Source organism: Molothrus aeneus, chromosome 1 (assembly GCF_037042795.1).
Source record: "Molothrus aeneus isolate 106 chromosome 1, BPBGC_Maene_1.0, whole genome shotgun sequence".
Classification (NCBI taxonomy): Eukaryota; Metazoa; Chordata; class Aves; order Passeriformes; family Icteridae; genus Molothrus; species Molothrus aeneus.
In genome coordinates this window covers 126,431,046-126,453,802 of record NC_089646.1, presented here as the reverse complement: position 1 = coordinate 126,453,802, position 22,757 = coordinate 126,431,046, and the positions used below count along the sequence as shown (strand labels likewise).

Sequence of the window (22,757 nt, the reverse complement as noted above, 5' to 3'; positions counted from 1 at the left end):
TTGGATCTCTTGTGTGCCGCTGATCGTGGCTACTGGCCTCAGTCATTACAGACCAAGGTCCCTGAGCACCCCCTGGCAGTTGTTTCCACACATACCCCCTGACCCCTGAGATCTTTATTCCAGCTGAGATTTTCACTGCCTTCTTTCCAGGCCTTTTTTTTTTTTCCTCCAAAGCCATGTCTTTTTTTTTTTTTTTTTTTTTTTTGAAAACCTTCTTTGAGGCCCCTAGTCTCTCATTTTCTCAAGTAGTCTATGTAGAAACACAATGCATGATCAGCCTCCTAATTGGGGGTTCTGTCTCTGTATTAATTGGAGGAGTTGGGATGTGCTGCTGTTCAGTCACAATGTTATCAAAATTTATATCCAGACTGTACAGATTGTCAGTGGAAACTAGCAGTCTTCCTGAGGATATAAAGTTCAGTTTCAGATATTCACACTGGTATAGACACTTTCATTACCTACTTGCTATTGCTTAATTTTTTTTCCTGCAACAGCAATGCACCAAAGATGCCTGAAAATACAAAAAGAAACCCTGCCTGTTCTCGGGCTTTGTCCATGGGAAGTGGACTGCGTCACCATGCTAACCACAAGAAAAACATTCCAATCTTACAGTGTTCCCTGTACTCATCTCAAATTAACTTCTCCAGGAGGGATAACATTTTAGGCGCATTTGTTGAGGAGGAAAATTGAAGCAGGGAGATGATAAAGACTTACTGAGAGCTAGCACAATAGCTTGGTGGCAGGACCAGGAAAAGAGGAAGAGATCTGACCTCACTCTGGTCTCTTGGAGTACTTAATTGTTGTAGGGGCCTCCAGTCGGTAATGAGTCTAAGACAGTGGAAAGCACAATTTCTCACGGGGGCGGGGGTTGTGGTGAAGATGTTCATTTCTCTCCTTTTGTTTGAGAGCTGTCTTTGAAGGCATTGTTCTTCCACAGCTGCAGTAGCCTACATTCATTGTGATAATTGTGGGACAATACATAGAATGGATGATTGATACATGAGATAAAGTTGTGTAAGAATATTACTAGACGATCATATGGAGATAATAAATTACACAAAGACAGCTCAAAGAAATAAGCTAAGGACAATTTTAGTGGGGTACAATGTGGGAGATGGCACAGCAGATCCAAATAGGGATAAAAATGAGTAAGAGAAACAGCAACTAAAACATTTGCTGGACAAGTCATATAACAGGACATGAGTTAAAGTACTAAAGATAGGTGAGTAGCTCATGGGCAGAAAAGGAAACAAATTCTCTGTGCTCATGAAGATCTCTGTACTGCCTATGCACCCTGTCATCTTTTTTTCCATATAAGAAGGAGCTGGAAGTGCACTTCTTTGTTTTGGTAGGAAATCCAGGTTTATTTACGGGGTCTGGATTTTTAGTAGGTTGAGTCTGAGAGTTACCACAAAGCTTGCAGACCAGTCTGGACATATTCAAAGAGTCAGTAAGGTGCCATAGTAAAGAGACTGCTGCCTTACAAAATGTGAGGTGAGCTCAATGCTTTCGAAGCAGAACACATATCGGTGTTCCTATCTGACGGGTGTAAGATGTAGAAAGTAAAGAGCAGACAAAGTTTGGATTGGATTTTATTTTATTTTAAAATTCTTTTTTGAGGCACCCTTTGTAAATTTATTGCCAGTTCCATGTTAAGATGTCTGAGAGACAGGCTTTCTTACGTTTTCTGGCTCTTCTAAATTCTCACTATTTATCAATCATACTATATGGCCTTGACAGTTTGAACTCTCAGTGAATATAGTTTTAAGAACACCTTGAAAATTTTTATAATGAAAGAGTAGATTAAAAAGGGAAGATGCAATTTTTACTACTAAAGGAGTATCTGAAATAAATATACTCACTTATTACTCACTTATTCCTCTAGAGTCCACCACTTAAGTTTTTTAGTAGATATGTAATAAACATGGTTGCTTCAGGAAAATTCAGTGGAAGGAGAAATGGTTTAGGCACTTCTGCCAAGTGATCACCCTGTGGCTATGGGCTTCTCTTCCATCTGAGAACAATAGCTACTACATAATGCTGTGACTGCCTCCTCGGTGAACTTGCTCAGAATCCCTGCTCTGAATGCAGAGGAAGGTGAAGGGGAAGCTGACTTTCCTTTCTCACTGTTGAACTTCTAATACAAATGTTGATCTCTACAATATGTATTACTGCTTTCAGTCAACAGACTATGATGTCTTAGATCTCAATAATTACGCCCTCCTTGCCTAACATGACTGGTATTTCTAAATGTCTGGTATATTCCATAGATGGGTTGTCTGTGGCATAATATAATCTTAAGGACTTTGATCCAAACTTGTTGAAGGCAGTGGGATGTGTCTGTTGACTACAGTTGTTTTTAAGGGGTCTGAAACAAATAGAGGAGTTGGACTAGAGCATAAGTTTAACAGCTAATACTGCCTGCAGCAGTGCAGCATTTTCCCCACTCTGTTAAATCACCTTTAAGACCTTTAAAGAGGTCAAATTTTTCTTCCCCTCTCAAAATACTGAAAACATTTTAGTAGCCTATGCTAATCTTTTGCAATACCCTTATTTGAATATCATGAGCTGCATGATGGGCACAGAATGTTGTGAAGCTTACGTGTTTTAAATTTTGAAGCAAGGTTCATTCATGACATCACGTGTCAAGTTTCATCCCCCAGGGAAGGTGCGTGTGTGGTTTTTGTTTTGCTTCTTTTGGTTGGTTATTTTTTTCAAACTGAGTTATTAGGCCCTGAAAAATGGAAGTGCTGATATAATCTGAAACATATTTCCTGAAGGGCCCCGTTAGAGCAATAGTCTAAAAGTCTAATAAGTCCCATTGTGAGAGTCATTTGTCATTTTATCCCTACAGGCAAATTTTTAAAGGTTAGTGAGGGCTATTTGTCAAAGTTAAATGCTGCTTTAAATTTTGTTCCCAAAAACCAGGCGTTTTGTGAATATTCCTCGTTGTCCTCTTCAGATTATCTTGGTAAAAAAAAAAGGTTGGAATAGGATGGATGGGGAGCAAAGTGTCTGAAGCGAATTGCTTATACACTTAATTCTGAAGAACAAATTTGTTGTATAAAAAGTTTCAACTGAGCCTGCACAGTTTTGGTCTGTGCCAATAGCCAATAAGTGGAAAAATGCAGGTATTTTTAATAGGATTAGTTTAAAAGGAGAAACTACTTCAATAGTGGCTAAAAGTATAGGAATCTTGCTGTTTGTTCTTCTCTAGATGGGAATGCTATCTTGAAATTCCAAAATGTTGTCAGGACAGTTTCAAGTGTTTATACTTGTTGATGGAAATCAAGCTTCCAGTCTAGTGAAATCCTTCTACTTAACTCTGATAGAATTTAACAAAATTTTGACATACAAAGTATTTACAATAGTAGGAAAAAGGATACAAGAACGCTGCCTTTAAAGTGGCAAAATGATTCATGGTCATTGCTTTTTAACTTGTTCTTTAAAGCATAGTGGTATGAAAATGCTTACAAATGAAAATTGTATTCCACTTAACTATGGCATTGGCATTTTACAGGGAGTTGGGTAAGTACCTTTCTCCTTTTAATTAAAGAAGTCTAGTGGGGATTTTGTATTTTTCATCAAGTTACTAGTTATTTTGTCTGACAGTGCAAAACTGGAGAGTTGAGATAGATGACTTTATAGTAAACATGTTGTAGGCTTACAGGATCTATTTAAAGTAGCCCATAGAGAAGTGATAGTCCTTCTGTGTACCTTGATAATCAGACACCCCAACAGATAAAACAAATAGCAAAACAAAAAAGGGAGTACTTATTTTTCCTGATTTTCTAATCAGCAAACTCTTCCCTAAAGATGGATCAAATCCTCTTATTTAATTTATTCAGCATAAATGAATTGAGACCTGATTAGCCCGCAGTTGGGAGAATCTCTCTGCAATGACTTGGAACACTTGCTAGGGATTAACCCCAAATCCCAATTCTTCTTCACTGCCTGTTCTAGTAGCATCATTTTTTCATGACTTTGGAGTCCTTCTTTCAGAGGTTACTGAAATACTTACATGCCTTTAACCTTTCACATTTTTAAATGCTTATGATTAACTTCATCAGCAAGAATTTTCTGAGAATCAGTCTGTGATTCAGTATTTATGAAGCTGAGTGCATGAATTGCACTGAAGTATTATTTAACTCTAAGCAGTAGAAGAATTGCTGTGATTGTAAAGTAGTAATTCCATTAGCTTGCTGTTGAGCTATGGATGCATCTTTTCTGCTAAAGACAAAAGCCCTTGTGAAAGTACTTGCTCATTATCCTGAAATAATAAGATAACACTATGCAGTTCAGTATGAAAAGTTTTATTCTTACATCAACAATATGTTAATGATAAGCATAACATTTTCCTATTGACAGACTGATTTCATCAGAACAATCAATCATTACATATCTAATATTTTTAGAAATTTTACAAAGAAGTTGCATTTTTAAGGCCAGATCATAGCCAAAAGGTGGCAGTATTCTATTCAATATTCATTTACAAAACAGTACAAAAATGCATGTATTTATTGACACTTTGCTTCTAATATCAGATCAAACTGGATAATCGTATCCTAAAAATAGTGTCTATTTATGAAAAGGACTTATTTAGACTGAATGTACAAATGAAATTTGTTGCTTATACCTTAAAGTTTGCAAAAAAGAATCTAGTTTGTAAATTTTAATTATTAGGTGTTTAGTGTTTCACATGATACCTACATTGTCACCAAAAGAGAACTCTGTGGCCTGGGGGTTTTTATGAATTGCTTAAGAGCATTAGAACTTTTTCTGTAAATGTTGGCAGAGTTAACTCATTTTACCTTCAAAAAGAAAGAAATTAATCTCCGCATGCTTTTAATATGAGCCAAAACTGCTGCATTAAAACCAATTTGTTTTATACATCCTAGAGATTGGTAATATTTTTCATTAAGTAAGTATGGGCTTTTTTGTGCTGAGACAACAATAACTTGAAGAATTGCTGAAATATTGCTTTTCCTGCCTGCCAAGTTATTTAGCTGTACATCAGTGGTTTGTGTCAGGATAGATTGAGATTGAAGTTTGACTATTAGTAGGAGAGAATGCTTGCAAGTGCAATTATGTTCAAGCAAATATTTCCATGTAAATTTTGATCCATAGTTACATCAGATGTTATTATGAATTTACTGTAGTTATAGAGTAAGTTTAAGTCAAATAAAGTAAATATATATTCTATTTTAATGTATGAAATACTTCTAAAAATCACTTCTTGTCACAGTCTTTTAGAAATATTTAAGAATGAAGGATCTATTCTCCAAATATTGACCGTTCCAGTTTCCTGTTAATATTTTTCATTGGTTTTTTTCAGTGTTGAAAAGTTTTGATAAATGTTATATGTGAAATGGAAGAAAACTTGATTCAGTGGGCAGGACATGGGAAATCCAAATGAAATGGTACTGCTTTTTAATATGCTTTGGTATTCACCTCCAGTAGAGAATAATTCACACCTATCAATCTTTTTTAATGTCAAGCAAAACATGGTACAGCTCCCAAGGGAACTGGAATTAATAAGTCTTTTGATACATCACTGACTTCTCTGTTTTGGCACTTAATTTTCTCCAATAGCCCACTCACTGAATCTCTGAGGGCAGTTTCTTTTTCCAGAAAAAAAGGATGTGGCACATTTTTATTCAAGAATCATTTTGATATTCTCACATGGACAGGAAGGTGATGTGAAATTTCATTCTTTATATAATCAAATAAGGCAGAGCATTGTATCAGTAGCACAAACTCTGGAAACATCATGAAGGTAAGAATGAAGATGTTGGACAAACATAGTTGAATACCACAGATATAACTAAGAAACTGCTCAGAAGACCAAAATGGATGATGTTATTTTTTTACCAACAAATCATCAGTTTTAATCATAGAGTCTTAAGGAACAGCAAGTGTGCAAATGCTGACTGCTAATAATCTATTTCCTGCTGGGTTCCAGTGTTTGTGATCCATCTGCTTCTAGAGTTTATTCCCAAAGAATATTTTAGAAAAGCTTACTTATATAGAATGGCCTAGAAATTTCTTGAAATTATTTTGGGAACAAATCCAGATAGTGAAAACTGTGGGATATATTCTTGTATATGGATATTGAAAAGAACCATTGCTTATGGCAGTGTGCTCCCAAGATACTGAATATATATCCCTAGAGGAGTAGAGGGATATCTTGTCAGTGATGTGTCACAGTTTAAGCAAATTTGGTCAGGAATCACAGCACAACTACAGTAATAATTTTTTTTTTACCTTACCCTTCAAATTATATGAGCACATCTCCATCTAAAAGCAAGAGCATATGTTTTCAGTAAAGTGTAATTGTCCTAGCAGTCCTCATGTAGGAGAATATCCCTTATGCATGTGTAGTTACATAGGACAGCAAATGATGCTCACTGTTTTCTTTTTGTAATTACACTGGGAGGGATTTATGCATTAAGGTATTAATCTTAAGGGTAAACTTCCTTGTGATAGTATGTAAATAGAGCTCTAGGTTTATGTTTTGTCTGGTAAGAGAAGGATGAGCTCCCTGAACAAAACAGAACAAGTAGTGGAAGGATTTGGAAGGTTTTTGTGTTCATGCACAGGATGAGGTTTTGCATCTGCTGAATGCAGGTGTGCTCTGTACCATATATTTGCTGCTGTGGATGACCAGTGCCTGTGCACTTGCTTCTAGGGGCTGCTTGTTCTGTACTCTAGAGAGGCCATGGTTTCCTGTTGAACCTCTGCCTTTGTCAAAACCCTGTTTTGTCCTGATGCCAAATGCAGCAGTAGGTGGAATGGGAGACACTGCACATGGATGGCCATTGCTGAAGTGCATGTGTTGCATCATGTATTGCTCATCAGGTAAGGGTTATCCCTAAGGCTTGCTGGCATTTGAGTAAAAATATAACTGGCTTGAAAATTTTTGTCCTCTGTGTTCCTTCAAGAAAAACTTGTGATGTGCAATAAATTAGCAGTTATTACCAAACTGTGTTGGTGTTTCTGTACTAGACCTTTTAGGAGATAGATTCCCAGCAATGTTTCCAAGCTTTAGTTCTGATCAAAGAGACTTGTTTAACTTTAATAGATTTAATTGGTGAGCAAAACTTGCCAAAATGTAGTTTATTACAGTTGTATGCCTCTACTCAAGATCGCTTTTGGGGAATGAAGGCAGGGCAGGACATAGGTTCTAGGAAATTTTGTGCCTCTTAGGAGATTTGATATTATTTAACTTGGGCAATAAAATGCAAATCAGTCTGTAAGGGAAATATAATTCATATGAAAGAGTGCCCAGCTCTCTTGGAAGTTATAGGGAGATTTCTCAGGGACTGAAATGGAGTTTGATATGCTGCACCTCCTCTGAAGATACTATTAACAGTGCCATTGCTAAAGAACATACAGACTGTGGCACTGATCCTGTGCTGTTTGGGTGCTCTGAAGTTGCTGTGAAATAGCAAAAACCCCAGTTTTTTCTCCTAACATTTTTCTCAGGTCACGCATTTTGGAGAAATACATTTGGTGAATGTCATCATGCACTCAATATATATTTTTCTCTAGAGGATTTAGGGCTTTGTTTTGAGGGCTGTTTTTAATTATGCTGTGTGCTTAATTACAGTATTTTAAATTTCCATTTTTCTACCTAAAATTTAGACTGTTTTCAGGACATTTTTATATTTTTGGAGAAATTCCCAGTTTTCCAATTTCAGTTGTGTTGTACATGGGATAAGTGTCTTGTTTAATTCATCACATTTTTCCTCCAGATATGTATAGGAGAGACTTGAAAGAGAATTATTTCTTGCCGGAGCCTTAAACTGAGAGCCCATTTTGGAACCTTTTGAGGTGGGCTTCACTGGCTTTAGAGAACTTAAAATAGTAGAAATAGTAAGCTACTAAGATAGGATTTTTAAAACTTAGAGCTACTTCTTTTGCCTCCTTGAGCATGATCTGATAAAACTTGAGTGAAAATGCCCAGATGGACAGTTTTTCTTGCATGCATCAGCCTTTATGTCATCTGTAGTAATGTCTAAGATCACCCGAGAGTCAGTTTTTAAGCTGGCTCACTAAAGAAGCAAGGCCTCTGCTGTCATGCCATAGGGACCCCTGTTCATCCCTTTGTAACCTGCAGGTCAAATCAGTTTAAAAGTGGGGTAGAGATACCAGAAGGGAAAGTCTTCTGCAGTAATTCCAGGGACTGAAGACAACCCCTGAACTTATTTGTTCATGTGCCAGAGAATGAGAGACTTGATTTTCAGCAGGATTTCCTGGCAGCCAGGTAGAGCTATGCTTACATCAGATCATCAGGCATGTAACTAGTGGCAAAAATGTAGAGCAATGCAAGAGTCTCTAACCCAACAGAAAAAAAGACAACTAGAGAGGGAGGACCTGAAGATATGATTTCAAAATGTGCGTGTGTTAAGGGGCAGCAGGGACTGTTGATGTTCAACCCAGAGTCACAAAGATAAAATCAGCTTTTCCTATTCAAGAAATATTTGGCTGCAGCTAATCAAGTGCAACAAACTTTAAACACTTATTATTAATTGCTGTCTTGTTGTGGTTCTATTTCTGGAGTCCCATACTGTTGTTATCAGATTTCTGAAGTCCATACCTTGTCAGTGTGTTCTTATGGCTGCAGATCTTCACAGCACAGACTCCTTTTTCTGCATGTTATTCTCTCCCAGTTCAGAGCTCTTTCAAGGCTCTCCCTGACTGGCTAACCCACCCCCTTTTATCCCAGTCATCTTCATTGGTCACAGCTGCAGCCCATCAAGGAAAACCAGGACCTCCCGGGGCAAAGCCTATGTACAGATATTCAAGTACAATACACTTCCTCTACTATATTTCCCCCTTTTCTTTTACTTACAGAACCAAGTTTTACATACAATACTTCAAGTACAATACATGCATTTCCCCATGACTCAAAGGCCATGTACAACACACATAGCTCCTTGCTCAAAGGCTATGTTCTTTCACAGCTCTTGGCTGTCTCATCTTCTACCAGCTATCACATCAGGGTCACCAATTGTCATGGTTCTATTTCTGGAGTCCCATACTGTTGTTATCAGATTTCTAAAGTCCATACCTCCTCAGTGTGTTCTTATGGCTGCAGATCTTCACGGCACAGACTCCTTTTCTGCATATTGTTCTCTCCCAGTTCAGAGCTCCTTCAAGGCTCTCCCTGACTGGCTAACCCACCCCCTTTTATCCCAGTCATCTTCATTGGTCACAGCTGCAGCCCAATTAAGGACCTGGCAGCTTCAGCCCATCAAGGACAATCAGGACCTCCCGGGGCAAAGCCCATACATAGATGTTCAAGTACAATACATTTCCTCTACTACACTATCTAATGTATCTACAGTTGAAAATGTGCCCCTCTACTCAGCCCTAGTGAGCTGAGCATCTGGAGTATTGTGTCCAGTTCTGGGCTCCTCATTACAGGTGAGTCATGGAGGTCCTGGAGCTGGTCCAGCTGAGGGCTACAAAAATGATTAAGAATCTGGAGCTCTTATGCGGAGAGGCTTAAGTACAGGGGCTTGTTCAGCCTTGAGAAGAGATGATTGAGAGGGGACATCATAAATGTCTACAAGTATCTGAAGGGAGGATGTCCAAGGATAGATCCAGGCTCTTCTCAGTGGAGCCAAGCAATAGGACAAGAGGCAAAGGGCAGAAACTGATGCACAGGAAGTTCCACCTGAACTTGAGGAAGAGCTTCTTTACTGTGCAGGTGACCACATACTGAAAGAGATTTGCCCTCTCTCCAACAGAGATTGTGGAGTCTCCCTCAAGAACCGTCTGGACATAATCCTGTGCCATGTGCTCTTAGATGACCCTGCTTGAGCTGGGAGATTGTACCAGACGACCCACTGGGTTCCCTTCCAACCTCACCCATTCTATGAATGTATAGCCACACAAGGTAAAGGAATTTAACATCCAAGAACCTAGCACTCTTAGAAAATTCCTGTCAGTTTTGTGGACTTCTGTGCTGAGTCTCAGTCATCCTAAATTTATCTGAAATTATTAAAAATCTAAATAGTAGAACTTTAAAATGTTGAAAATCCTCAGGGAAAAATACAGCCTCTAAAAAGACAAGGCACATCCATATGGTTGATGAAGCTTAAAATACTTTACTTGATCTTTCTGGCAACCAGCCTATAATCAGTCTGCAACAAGACCTTTCTATGTATCAGACTTTAGGAACTGCTGAACTCATGAGAAATATGAAAGTAGAAGTGAACTTGTTCATACTTCTTTTCCCATAGTGGTGAAGTAATGATCTAATACATGACTGAGAGGAAAGGTATGGGCAGTGCTGCTTGAAATCATGACCCCATGGGCCTTGGTCTTTTGGGTTTAGGTCAAAGCTATAGCAAAGGTGGTGTTTTCTATTCCCTTAAAAGGATGTCTGTGTTGCTAACACAGGCCCTTGGAGGCATGATTAGTTACTCAGAAGAAAATGCTTGTCCTCCGATTGGGCAAAATGTGTGTAGAAATCACAGCTGTTACTACAAATAAAATGAACATGTACTCAATAGCTGTAAACTCTGAGCTTGGACAAAAACTGTCTGGCTCTAGCTATTGCTGTTCTGGAAATCAAAATTTTTTTCATCTATGTGTTGCTTTGTCCTGCCTAAGGATAAAAGGGTATAGATTTTGAAATATTGGACTGCTTATATAGGTACAATATTTAATGATATTCCTTAATGAAAATGTTTGAGCTGATTGACTTAAATGTTGACATAAATGGAAGCAATATCTGATTTTCATAGAAAAGCCAGTAGACTGGCTACCTGCTTGAGAACAGAAACTCACATGAAACTGCCCAAAGCGGAACACTTTGTAGATAGTGGGGTTCCAGAGTGTACAATACATGTTCATTGACAGACTATAAAACACCAGTAGGATGTCTTACAAGGTGTCTTCATATTTGCATGAGTGTTATTAGCTATTCTCTCCCTCCATAAATCAGTATACTTCTAAAGATTAGGAGCAGAACTGTTTCGGCAGTTTCATGCAGGCTTGAAAATAAGGGATGATTCAACAAGCTGCCTTGTAAACAACAAGTCTTCTCAGTTCACTAAAAATTCACTTTTCCAGGTTTTAATCATCAAAGTAGCTTGGAATACAATTCAGTGTATTTGTATTTTGATTTCACTGCTGATAGCTCATATGTAATCCTATTTATATTAGTTGTGCTGAAATTAAAAGAGAGTTGCAGGATCTGGATCAAGATATTATCTGCCTCATTCATTGTAATGGAACTACTCACTGAATGAGTGTGAACAAGACAGATTAATGCACATTTAAGTCCATGGGCTCAAGTGTAACAGTTTTCATTGACAAAGAAAATTATACAAAGGAAAGTCCTGTTCCTGCAGATCTTTGTATCTGTTGCAAACAAAGAATAGCTAACTTCAGGATAGGGTAATTAAGGATTAAAATGATCCCGATATATTTCAAGTCATATATAAAAAAGAAATTGTCTCCTAAATTGAGACAAGGGAGTGCAAAATAAAATTACTACAGGAAATACCTTTTTGCTCTGATCATGCTAGAGATCTAATTCTGTGGCCATCCTTTTTTCATCATTTGATTGATTGATCAACTTTTCCTTTAGTGTTCCTTAGATTTGATTTTGCCTCTGAAAGCAAACATGATAAATAGAAATGCAGTGTGACAAATACAGATCAATTATAACAGTCCAGAATATTGATTTAGAAATTCACAGTTCTCTTTGTGGAACAACAGAAATATTTTGTATAGGAAGCACTTGCCAGTATTGCAGAAAGCCTCTCAGAGCTCAGAGGTAATGCAGTAGATCTAGATTGGAAGGAGCATCAGGGAGGTGAGAATCTTGTCTTCCAGAGAATTCCAGCTGTTTAGCACAAGCCTTAGAGCAGATATCTTACAGAACTATCCTGAAGCATAATAGTAGGAAAAAGCATCTTGCAGATTTATTTTTCCTCTAATTTTAAAAACCCTTTGTCTTTGGCACACATTTTCAGAGGTGCCATATTTCTTCTTTTCAGGTCAGTATATATCCTGGAATAGGCTAATCTTTACCAAAGCCAAATCCAAACCTACCCTCTTCTCAGAGATTGTAGGAATGGGACTTTGAACTTAGTGCAAATTGCAAAATGTCTCTTGTGTGCTTCAAGTACAATGTAGGTACTTCCACACTTAGCTGTGGAAGTATGGAAGAGCAGTGGGATAAGGTTTCATCCATTTCTTCTGAGTTTCAAGTGTTCTAGTCACCTTGGTGATTAATAAGGTTGTTGGCACAATCATCATGGTGGGCTTCAGCAACAAAAGAGCACCAAATGACTGAATTTCAATGAAACCTCAGGACCTAAGCTTGGGAAGTAGTGGCCATCTCTAAACCCCTGTTTAATGTGTCACAGCATTCTGAGTTTGACACCATTAGTGTAACTTCTCTCAAAAAGAGAGAGGTTTTTAGACATGAGATTTCTGATAATACCATTGAGCAAGGAGGAGAAAAATTTCACTGCAGGTGTATTCATGTTAAACCAACTTTCGCTGTAACTTTGGGAATTTTTTCAGTAGGACAAAAAGTCAAGTGACTGATTAGCTTCCCCCATTGACTAATCTGTCAAATCTTCCTGCATGCCAATCAGAATTTTACCTTTAAAGTGGAGGAAGTAGTTCTTAGGAGCTTAGTTTTAGAATTATTCATGTCACAGAATGGTAACCAAATAATTAGTGGGTTGAGTAATTTCATTTGCTGATGTGCAGAGAATGCATGTAAGAATTGTTTGAATCATAACTGGGTTACTAAAGACATGGAATATGTGGCTGAAATGGCAGCTTTTAATACTGTTTGCAATTAAAAGAATTTAATTTTCCCCATTGTTTTAATCTATATTTCATTTTACATTGTATTGTTCAAAGGAGGCATCAATAATCCAGTTTTTCTGCTATCATCTGTGTACTGCAGATCTTGATTATTGAATGTTCCTCATGTCAGTGCATCCATGCAGGACTGTAATTGGAAATAGGAAAATCTGTGTTGCTGCTGTGAGTTGTTCCTAAGGGAAGAGTTGCAAAACCAAGCAGTTCTCTGGGGTCTTAGACTGCAAGTCCCATAATGCAGTGTGCCATATGTGCATAGCAAAATTGCAAACTTTGGTGAATTTTCATCATCTCCACTGAAAAAAGAAATCTTTTTAGTGGTCCTGTAGGCAGTATGGATGGGAAGATCATTAACACGTACTGTAACTACGTCCCCATATTGCCTAAACTTTACTTTAAGTGGGTAGTTAAACGTTGTTGTCAGAAGTCTGGCACAGTTCAGGAGCAGGATTCTTTCTGTCATCCATTGATCAGTTGCTAGCTCTTACGAGGGGCTGCCAGGAGAGAAGGAAATCACTTGCTGTCTGTACAAAAGCATGTTGGCCCTGGTGCCTGGCCCATGCAGACAGACATGGGAAAAGTGTGCCTGTACTGGGGCCTGGGGTGGAGCCTTTCTGTCACCTTCTCAGTGACAGTTTCTGTGTTTGCACACAGCTTTCTGTCAAGCTTTAAAATCAAACCAACTTTTTGGAATTCAGAACTTGCTCTGAATTCCAAAAAGTTGGTTTGATTTTAAAGCTTGACAGAAAGATATGGCTCCAATAACTCATGAAGCCTCTTTTAAACTGCTGGTGAAACCTTGACCAGGTTCCCATCAATGGGAAGGTTTGAAAGCTGGAGGTTACAACTGACTTGACCAGGATTAGACTTTTGCCTTGTGAATCTGTGCATGGCTTATAATTAAGTTTCCGATTCTTTTTAAAGATGCTGAAATATATGTGGTGCCCATTGACTTTCTGTAGGACCTCAATAGGATGTTAACATTTCAAAAGACAAATTTTTTATCTACTAACTTCTGATAAGAATTTAAGATCAATTTTAGACTTTTAAATTTGATCTTTTAGCTACTCCATTAATTTACGGAAGCAATAGTGCCTGTCCTACCTGTAGCTACTTCTAAGGTGAGCAGGTAGAAACCCCACAACCTTGCACTGCAATCTAGCCATTTGCTGAAAGTGCAAATGTTCTTGCTTGCTTACCAGTGAGCTGTCAGCTGGGATTTCCTTTATTCTGCTGTATCATTGCTGCTTTCTCTTTTTGCTCTTGATGTTAATAAAAAGCTCAATATAAAAATAAAATTGTGAAAATCAGAACTGATGTATGAATATGACATTCAAGAGCTTTTTTTTGTCTTTCTTTCTAAAGAGAGGCAATATTTGCTGAATGTAAGCACTATGTATGGCTCTGTGGGTGAGCATACCAGAGCATGTTTCTGAGCCTTTTTGCAATAAACTGCATGATCATACTTTAGCTTTTTTGATCCCAGAATCTTAACACCACCTTCCAGCCAGTGACCCTATAATGAATGTTGCATTTACATTACCAAATCTCATCACCATATGTCCGTGAGTGCTGAGGGGCTCAGATCAGTTGAAGACTGCTGAAGTTAGGTCTGTGAAATAAAATACAACTCCTATTCTTAGGTGAGGTATTTCTGCAAAAATTATGTTTAACAGTATGGATGCCAAGGAGAAACTAACTTGAACTGGGTTTTTCATGAGGAAAATAGTTTGTTAAATACTGACAGAGAGACTAAGTAAGCTGCCTGAGGTTTAGTTTGTAAATGTACATACAACAAACACAGGAAGATAACTGTACTAGTTAAGAGATTGTTACTAATTTCCAGGGTTCATTTTTTTCAATAAAGTTATCCATGTGCTTTGAGGAGATAGTTCAGATTGTTTTTCCTTAGAATGATTTATAACAAAGGGCATAGAAACAGACACCCAGGCTGAATTTAAGGGTGAGTCATTCAGACCCAAATACCAAGTAAATCCAATTATTTTCATTATACTCTCTGAAATGATGGTTTATTATATAGCTCAGCTGGGACAGATTTTTGGACTAGCATACATAGTGTCATTTTTAATACCTTATGGGTTTCCTTTCTGATTTAGTGATATTTTTTTGATATTGTAAGAAGACTTAGTGAAGATTTAAATTTAAAGACAGTTTCATACCTTTATAAATTTCTGTATGTTCCATAAGCATATATATTTGCTCACCTGATGAAAGGCATGACAAAGAACCATTTTTGTATATAGTTTATCAATTCTACTGAAAATACTTAATTATTCATTGTAAAAAAGCTTTTTCTACAGGATAATTTGTTATTTATTCACAAAATTTTTGACAAATGACGTTTGAAAGGTTTCAGACGATGACCTTTCTAGCATCATCTTTGGAAGACTCTTGATGATCAAAGAGGAACATCATTATGAACTTCTTCCTTGATTCATAGCCTACTTTCAATGTGCCCCTTTTATTTCAAGTTCTGTAAGGAAAGAAATTACTTGATTCTACTGCTCTTTTGTTCCTCTATCCTTTCATGTGCTTGTCTAACAATCCTCTAATAATTTCTGAACTGGCAGCCAATTTTAACCAAATTTGACTGAGGATTAAAGGTCCCAAAACTATTAAGGTCTTATACACTTCATGAAAATTGATACTAAAGGAGACAGACTCAAGTCAGTGCCCCACTGAGCAAAGCTCACTCACAGCTTGCCACTGGGAATCTGCTTAACTGATTGCAAGTTCATGCTGGTAAAGTTAAACAAATGTACATATACTGGCTACTTCAAGCCTTAATTTTGTAGTGAACAACAGTACTGGGTTTTAAAGATTTTGTACCAAAAGTTTTTCTTGTGCTTTTTGCATTTGGCCTTCCCTTGACTTTTCATCTTGGCAACTGATTTTTTGCTTGTTTAGCAGGAAGCTGCAAACGGCTTTTTAAAAGTGCACTTGAATCAATGTCTACTGAATTTCAGATGCTTTCAAAGTAGCAGCCTGTATGTCGAGCTCACAGCTCACGTGTTACTAGCAGCTCGTATTCTGTGAGTCGTTACAAGGAATCCTGAGAAGTTATGGCTTGGTTCACTTCCATCTTAGATTGATCATTAGAACTTTTTGTGGATGACTGATACAATTTGCTTCAGAGAGATTAATGAAATCCCTTCTGATAATGTGATAGAGTAATTAAGGTTTGTTACTAGGATAAATGTATTGCTTTAGATATTTTCAGCATAGTTTAATTTCCTCTCTTGCCAAAAACCACTCTTATTTTCACAGCATCTTTCACTTTGAATCCATAAACGTGCATGGCAGTGTAGCTTAGAGTACTTCAGCCTTACTCATGCTGAAGTTCCACTCATTTAGGATTAAAATTTTATTCTTAATTATAATGGGTTTAATCTAGATTAGTCCTTAGTGGAAATACAGACATAGACATTTGATTTAATCTCTTTACTAGACCACTTATTCTGTCAAAGTTGAAATATCTAAGAGATCGCACAAAAGGCACCAGTTAAACATGATGGGTGCAAGCTTCCTGAGTGCCATGAGAATGCAGTATTTCTCACCCTGTATTCACAGGCTTCCAGGCTGGTACCCTGGTACCACAGGTGAGAATTTATATTCACCTGGCACTGGAATTACTGTCCTGCCATCTTGCTTGGCTTGCTAGACTTTGACATATCACCTCTCCATAGGAGACCTTTATAGGAGTTCCTCTTTATAGTCTTCCAGGCCAAGGGGCTACAGAAATGGTCCGCTGACAATTATCTCTCTTGCTTCCCTGGGAAGCTGTGCTACCATTTCTGGAAGTGACGCTGCTGTCTGTTCTTTGCAGTGGTGCACTTGGTGATATTAGCACCAAACACTTTTCACTTCTCTCCACTGACATCCCAGATCCAAGAAGGGCATAGTCTATCAAGCTCTCCTCACTTAACTTCTATCCAGGAGTTTCCTGTAAAGAAACTAAAATTGACCCAGTACATTCATGCTGTAAAATGTGTCTGCTGAAGACTGTGATGCCTGGCCCACAGACCACCTGGTGCAGGATGGAAACATCCTTGCTTTACAGGGCTACCGTCCTCAGGAACAGACTGGTCATGTTCATAGTGTAAGATTTTCTGAGCTTCACAGGGTGGCCTTACAAGTTGCTATTTTTTATGTATTTTTCTGATCAAAGTGTAACATGTGGGTTGTATTTCAGTCTTCTAGAGTGGAGATTTCATTATATGAATCTTAAGGTATGTGCTGCAGGGTATGGGGTATAGGCTGTGGGGTATGACAGAATGGAATGTGGGTTTATTTGGAATGGTGTTGGAGGACTACATTGAGCAGGACCCACAGAGTGTAGGCTGGTCTGTGCTGTCTTTTGGGAAGAGTTGCTAGTAAGCTACCCACAAAGCTGCCCTCTTGCTTTGATGTGAACAGAGATAGCTAATTTCCTTCAAAGGAAAACTGGAGAGTAAGGTAGACAGGTGACCTCTATCTGGGGGATTGTCAAGGAGCTAAGCACAATGTGGACATGTCCACTGAGGTGCTGGTGGGATGCAGTTCATCTGCTAAAAGATATGATGTCATACTGGGGTATTGCAGGATGCAAACCAGAATACCCAGCTCCTACAGAAGTTTCCTGGAGTTGTTAGTGCTTCCAATGTAAATCACCACGTTTCACCAGGTCTGGAAAGTATAACTTTTGCTGTTTTCATGGCCTTGATCATGAGCCTACCCACAAGGAAAATAAGGCTTAGGACAACACAAGAAACTTAAAGAACATTTTCCTTAGCTTGATATAACTTTTTAATAATGTTACTTTACTTTATAATCATCACTTTGGGTTTTTGATTGATTTCACACTTCTTCCAATTTTGCAATTTGTAATATTGTACTGAATGGCCTTCACTATTTATTTAAACCAAAACTCAGTTCATGTTTCTCACCATTGTTGAATTAAACTATTGTTTTGGTGGTAAAAATAGGATTCATTTGGTATTTGGATGCTTCTGGATACTAAAATGTTTTTGGTTGTCTCCAAGCGCATGACTAAGCTTCATACCAGGCTCTGAGTCATAAAGTAATAAGTAATGTCTGAATTCATATGCAGTTCCTTGGAAGCATTTCCAAAACTTTTTCTTGAAGCTTTCTCAGCTATAGGTGTATTAATCTGTCCTCACTGTGGAAGTAGTGAGAAGTGGGTGCTTTTTCTAGGGCTTATTCTTTTACTTTGAGAATACAGAAGGCATAGTTTGTGAGTTTATCTTTCCTTTCCTTCACAGTGCATGCCAATGTTGATATTTCAGGGCAAATAAAGATTGCACTTAAAAATGACACTCCCAATTGTCCTACTGACTGTTTCTTGCTTCTCGTTGTGGGATGGTTTTGGCACACATGTGCTAGATGCTTTTGGGTGAAACTAAATTGGAGTATAGACTCTCAGAGCTCATCTAATGGACTCCAGCCACAATAGGGCATTTAGTCTATGGGACCAATCTAGAGTTAGTCTAGAAGCCTCTAAAACAATCCCCAAGGAAAAAGCAAGAAAAAAATCCTTTAAAAGTGAGTACTGTGGGTTTCAAGTATTTCACCTGAGTGTTCTGCTCTACCAATGCTGTCCTCTTGGTCTTCTGTGGATGTGGAAACCATGGTACACAATGCAGATGTTATGTGCTTTTAAAGAAGAGAATGTCTTAGAGTTATGAGAAGAGCTTCCTGATTCTTACAGAACAAGACTGTTTGGGCACTATACTATCTGGTGTTTAGTAGCTGGTTAACCACTACAGCTCTGAACCTTGTCTAGACACATAGTTGCATGTTGCCCTTCATAATGAATTAAAGTCCTCCTAATTTAAATCCTCTTTGAATGGGGAGGATGGGAAAAGCAGAGCAGTTTTCAGATGTATATTAGGGGTTTTTTTTACATTGATTTTACCTTTTTTTCAGAAGAGTTATTCTAGAGTTGCACTGTTTTAACAATGGAAAAATTAAGGGTTATGACTTGCCGTCCCTATTTTATTTATGTGCCCAAAAATACCTTGGTGGTTATTCAAATAAATGCATTCAAATAAATCCGTTCCATTTACCTGACTGATGGCTTAATCATGCAAATAAATGTGAGGATGATATTTATTTGACTGTCTGTCATGGTGTTTCTTTGACTGTACAGTAAAGCATACTTTCTTTTTCCCCAAAGAAAAAGTTAAATTAAATGTGTAAAAATCCACCCCATGTTGTAATACAACAGTTCAGATTTTAAACACACATAAGTCAGGACATTCAGAGTTATGACTCCCTAGAGCTTGTGGCTCAGCCATGTTGTACATGTGGTGTAGATTAAAACAGTGATTTCCTCTCCTTTCTGTACTCCTTTCTCTTCGGAGCCTTTTTTTCTTTTAGCTTTTTTTATGGTGTCTGTGCTGGAGCTCGTCCATGCGATTGGTGATCCAGCAAAGGCCCTGGATGACAGGCATGAGAGCAAATCCCATGCATGCAAGACTGGTCTGGTTGCAGCAGTAGAGGAGCACAGCAAGGAAAAGAGGGAGCCCAAGGACCACTTCTGGGGAGGCCAGCACTTCCCTTCATAGGGATGGTCCTGCCTCCACTTCATACTCATCACATATGCAATTCTGTGCTGTCCATTTTGCAGCATTTTCCAAATATTTTTCTCTTCTCCCAGGCAACTCACAACAAGGCAAGAGGAGAAAGCCTCAAGCAGTGCCAGGGAAGATTCAGGTTGGACATCAGGAAGGTTTTTTTACAGAGAAGGCTGTCAAGCATTGGAACAGGCTGCATGAAGATGTGTTGGAGTCACCATCCCTGGAGGTGTTGAAGCACAACTGGTCATGGAACTGAGTGCTATGGTCTAGTTGACAAAGTAGTGACTGGTCAAAGGTTGGAATCACAGAATCACAGAATAAGCTGAGTTGGAAGGCAGCCACAAGGATCATCCAGTCTGACTCCCTACACAGCACCATCCCCAGGAGTCATACCTTGTGCCCAAGAGCATTGTCCAAACTTTCCTTGAACTTTGTCAGGCTGGTGCTGTGACCATTTCCCTGGGGATCCTGTTCCAGTGCCCAACCACCCTCTGGGTGAAGAACCTTTTTCCAATATCCAACCTAAACCTCCCCTGACACAGCTTCAGGCCATTCCCTTGGGTCCTGTCTTGGATCACCACAGAGAAGAGATCAGTGTCCGCTTCTCCTCTTCCCCTCACAAGGAAGTTGTAACTGCAGTGAGGTTTCCCCTCTTCTCCAGGCTGAACAGACCAAATGACCTTAGATGCTCCCCTCAGAGCTTCTCCTCAAGGTCCTTCACCACCTTTGTTGCCCTCCTTTGGACATTCTCTGATAGTTTTCTATTTGACTTCTATTGTGACACCCAAAACTCCCCCAGCACTCGAGGGGAGGCTGCCCCAGTGCAGAGCAGAGCAGGACAATCCCTCCTTTGCCTGGCTGGCCATGCTGTGCCTGATGCCCCCCAGGACATTCTTGGCCCTCCTGGCTGCTGCAGCACTGCCGACTCATGTTCAACTTGCCATTGACCAGGACTCCCATCTCCCTTCATGTGGCACTGCTTTTCAGTCTCATTCCTCAGTCTATACATGCACATTTGAAGGTCTTGTTCAGCCTAAATGATTCTATGAAATAATAATTTTTTTTTTCAACAAATGTGCCCTTGTCTTGAATCTCTTCCTCAATGTGCTTTATTCATGCTGGTCTGTGTTATGGGGGGTGGCAGGGAGGGGGATGTAGTAACTTAAGAACAAACCTTTAGGTCCTCATTCTGTGCATGCCACAGATATTCTGTTGATAAGAGAACCACACAGCGTGATAACATTTCTCCAGAGCCATATGTAGTCTATCTTGACAGACAATGAAGGATGGATGCTTCTCAGCATTCATACTGGTAAAAATTGTCTGAAAAGAGAATGTGAGTTCCCGCAATACTTATTTTCTGGATCTTGCTCTTTTTCTGTGTTACTTTTTATATTCTGTATTTCTACGTAACTGAATAAAATATTATATGATCTTTTATGTGGTTACTGTTTCTTTGCTGGTCTCATAAATAACTTGCAGTGTTTTCTGACTTGGCATAGTAAAACTCCCAAATTTCCTCAACAGTATAAATTTCTAGAGACCAATAGGTGTTAATTGCCCTGAAGAGAATGCTGATTTGTTTGCTCTTCTCTAGGCCAAATCCTATAATGGAAGAGCTCATCTGTCCAACTGTTTTCTTTTCTACAAGTGCATATCATTATATCAGTCTCTGGATTTTCCAAAGAAAAAATGCAAGTATTTGAGACTGTCATTCTTAGTAGTTTCTGCTTTTTCAATTCAAACATTAAGATAATTAAAATATTATTCTAAATCCTTTTGAAATAATAGTTTTGGTTTAGTTATTTTGTGTTAATCACTTACTGAAGTAAAAATAAACACATTTCTATTTCAACTTACACAAGCAGGATATTATTTCCAAGGTCCTCAGGGCAGGGATTGTACTTTTCCTTGTATCTGCAAATTATTTATTGGAAGAGGGGCCCTATCCTCCTTACAGCTTCAGCATTAATACTAAGTGATGTTCTTCATATGGAAAATATTGAATCTGAATACACAGAATTTTGTAAATACCAGCAACCTATTGTACAATCATGACAGCACTTTTCTTTTTCAGCTGCTCGTATTTCTCTCTTTGGTTTTTCTACATCTCTTTGTTTAACTGACTGGAGGAGAACAAAGCAGAAAAACAAGGGCCTAAAGTTGATATCTGAAATGCAGTTGCTTGGAGAGATCTTTTTCTGGTTTTCTATGAGGTGGCTAGAGGATTTATGTCCTGGTATGTTGAGCGTGATGAGTATATGCACTGCTGACTTTAGGAGGAATTCTGTCTCAGGTCTAAATCTTGCCTCTGCTTCACAGACCAGTCTGCACAAAGTGCCTGCTGTGATCACCCATCTTCCCTTGGGAACGACGTTCCGGTGTTGCGGGACTGCCGTGCTTGTGGCAGAGCTGGTTTTGGCTGCCCCTTTTCAGCCAGCCACGTGCACAGGGCCAGTCATGGTTAGCTCTGGAGCTGTACACCTCCTTCTCGTGGCTCCAGGTTACTGGGTTCAGTTTTACCTCCTTCCCAAGGATGGCTCTTTCCTCAGGCACATAAGGAAAGCTCACCCAGACACAAAGTCCGTAATGAGCTGCTTCTCACTGTGATCGTGTGACAGTATCAGGAATAGACTGGCTCCTAGTTAGGGATACCAGTCAAACAATAACTGTGGAGGTGAACTGTGATTCGTGTGCTGGAGCTGTCTGTACACAGGGACTTTGTGTTGGTGCTGTGCTAAGAACATTCCTGATGAACTCTGCCTGTTTCTGCAGGTTGATAGCTTCAGCCTTTGCAAAATTCTTGCTTACTTGGTACATGGAGCTGAAATCTGAGGAAGGTTGAAGAAGTCCAAGAAATAAAAGCAGATGCAAAGGAATTGGTTTGGATATGTGGTTTTAGTGAGTGCTGCCAGCTTAGCTTCTATTTTACAACAAGCTTGAACATTGGATATATGTTGTATTTTTAGAAAAAGAAAATACGTGCTAGTACAAAAGAAAGTATTCCAAGATTCAGTAGAAATTATACTACCTTTTCTTCCTTGGTCTGAAGAAAGAAATAAACTAAAGTGATTCAGGCCTGGTTTTGATAATATAAGAGAAGAAATTCAGGGCAATCACAAAATGGGAGAAAGTAACAGACATTATGAAAAAGTATTGGAAGGAGCAGCAGTCATTGCCAGCACTACACTATAATTGAGTGTACTAGGTTATTTGGTTTGTTTTTAATGAAATGCTGTAAAAACCAGTACCTTTTTCCCTGGTTAAATATTTACAGATTATATTTGGAAGCTGCCATCA

The 22,757-nt window shown here is 38.6% G+C and overlaps 1 long non-coding RNA gene across 2 annotated transcripts; it reads left to right on the top strand.

Moving 5' to 3' along the window:
- The first annotated feature begins 6,686 nt into the window (after positions 1-6,686).
- On the top strand, positions 6,687-20,897 carry LOC136554992 (uncharacterized). 2 transcript variants are annotated; one of them, XR_010783406.1, is made up of 2 exons: positions 6,687-6,858; positions 19,538-20,897. It is a non-coding gene; the product is annotated as an uncharacterized lncRNA (long non-coding RNA). The 2 variants fall into 2 exon arrangements; XR_010783407.1 differs by lacking the exon at positions 6,687-6,858 and adding an exon at positions 9,771-9,904.
- The last annotated feature ends 1,860 nt before the right edge of the window (positions 20,898-22,757 follow it).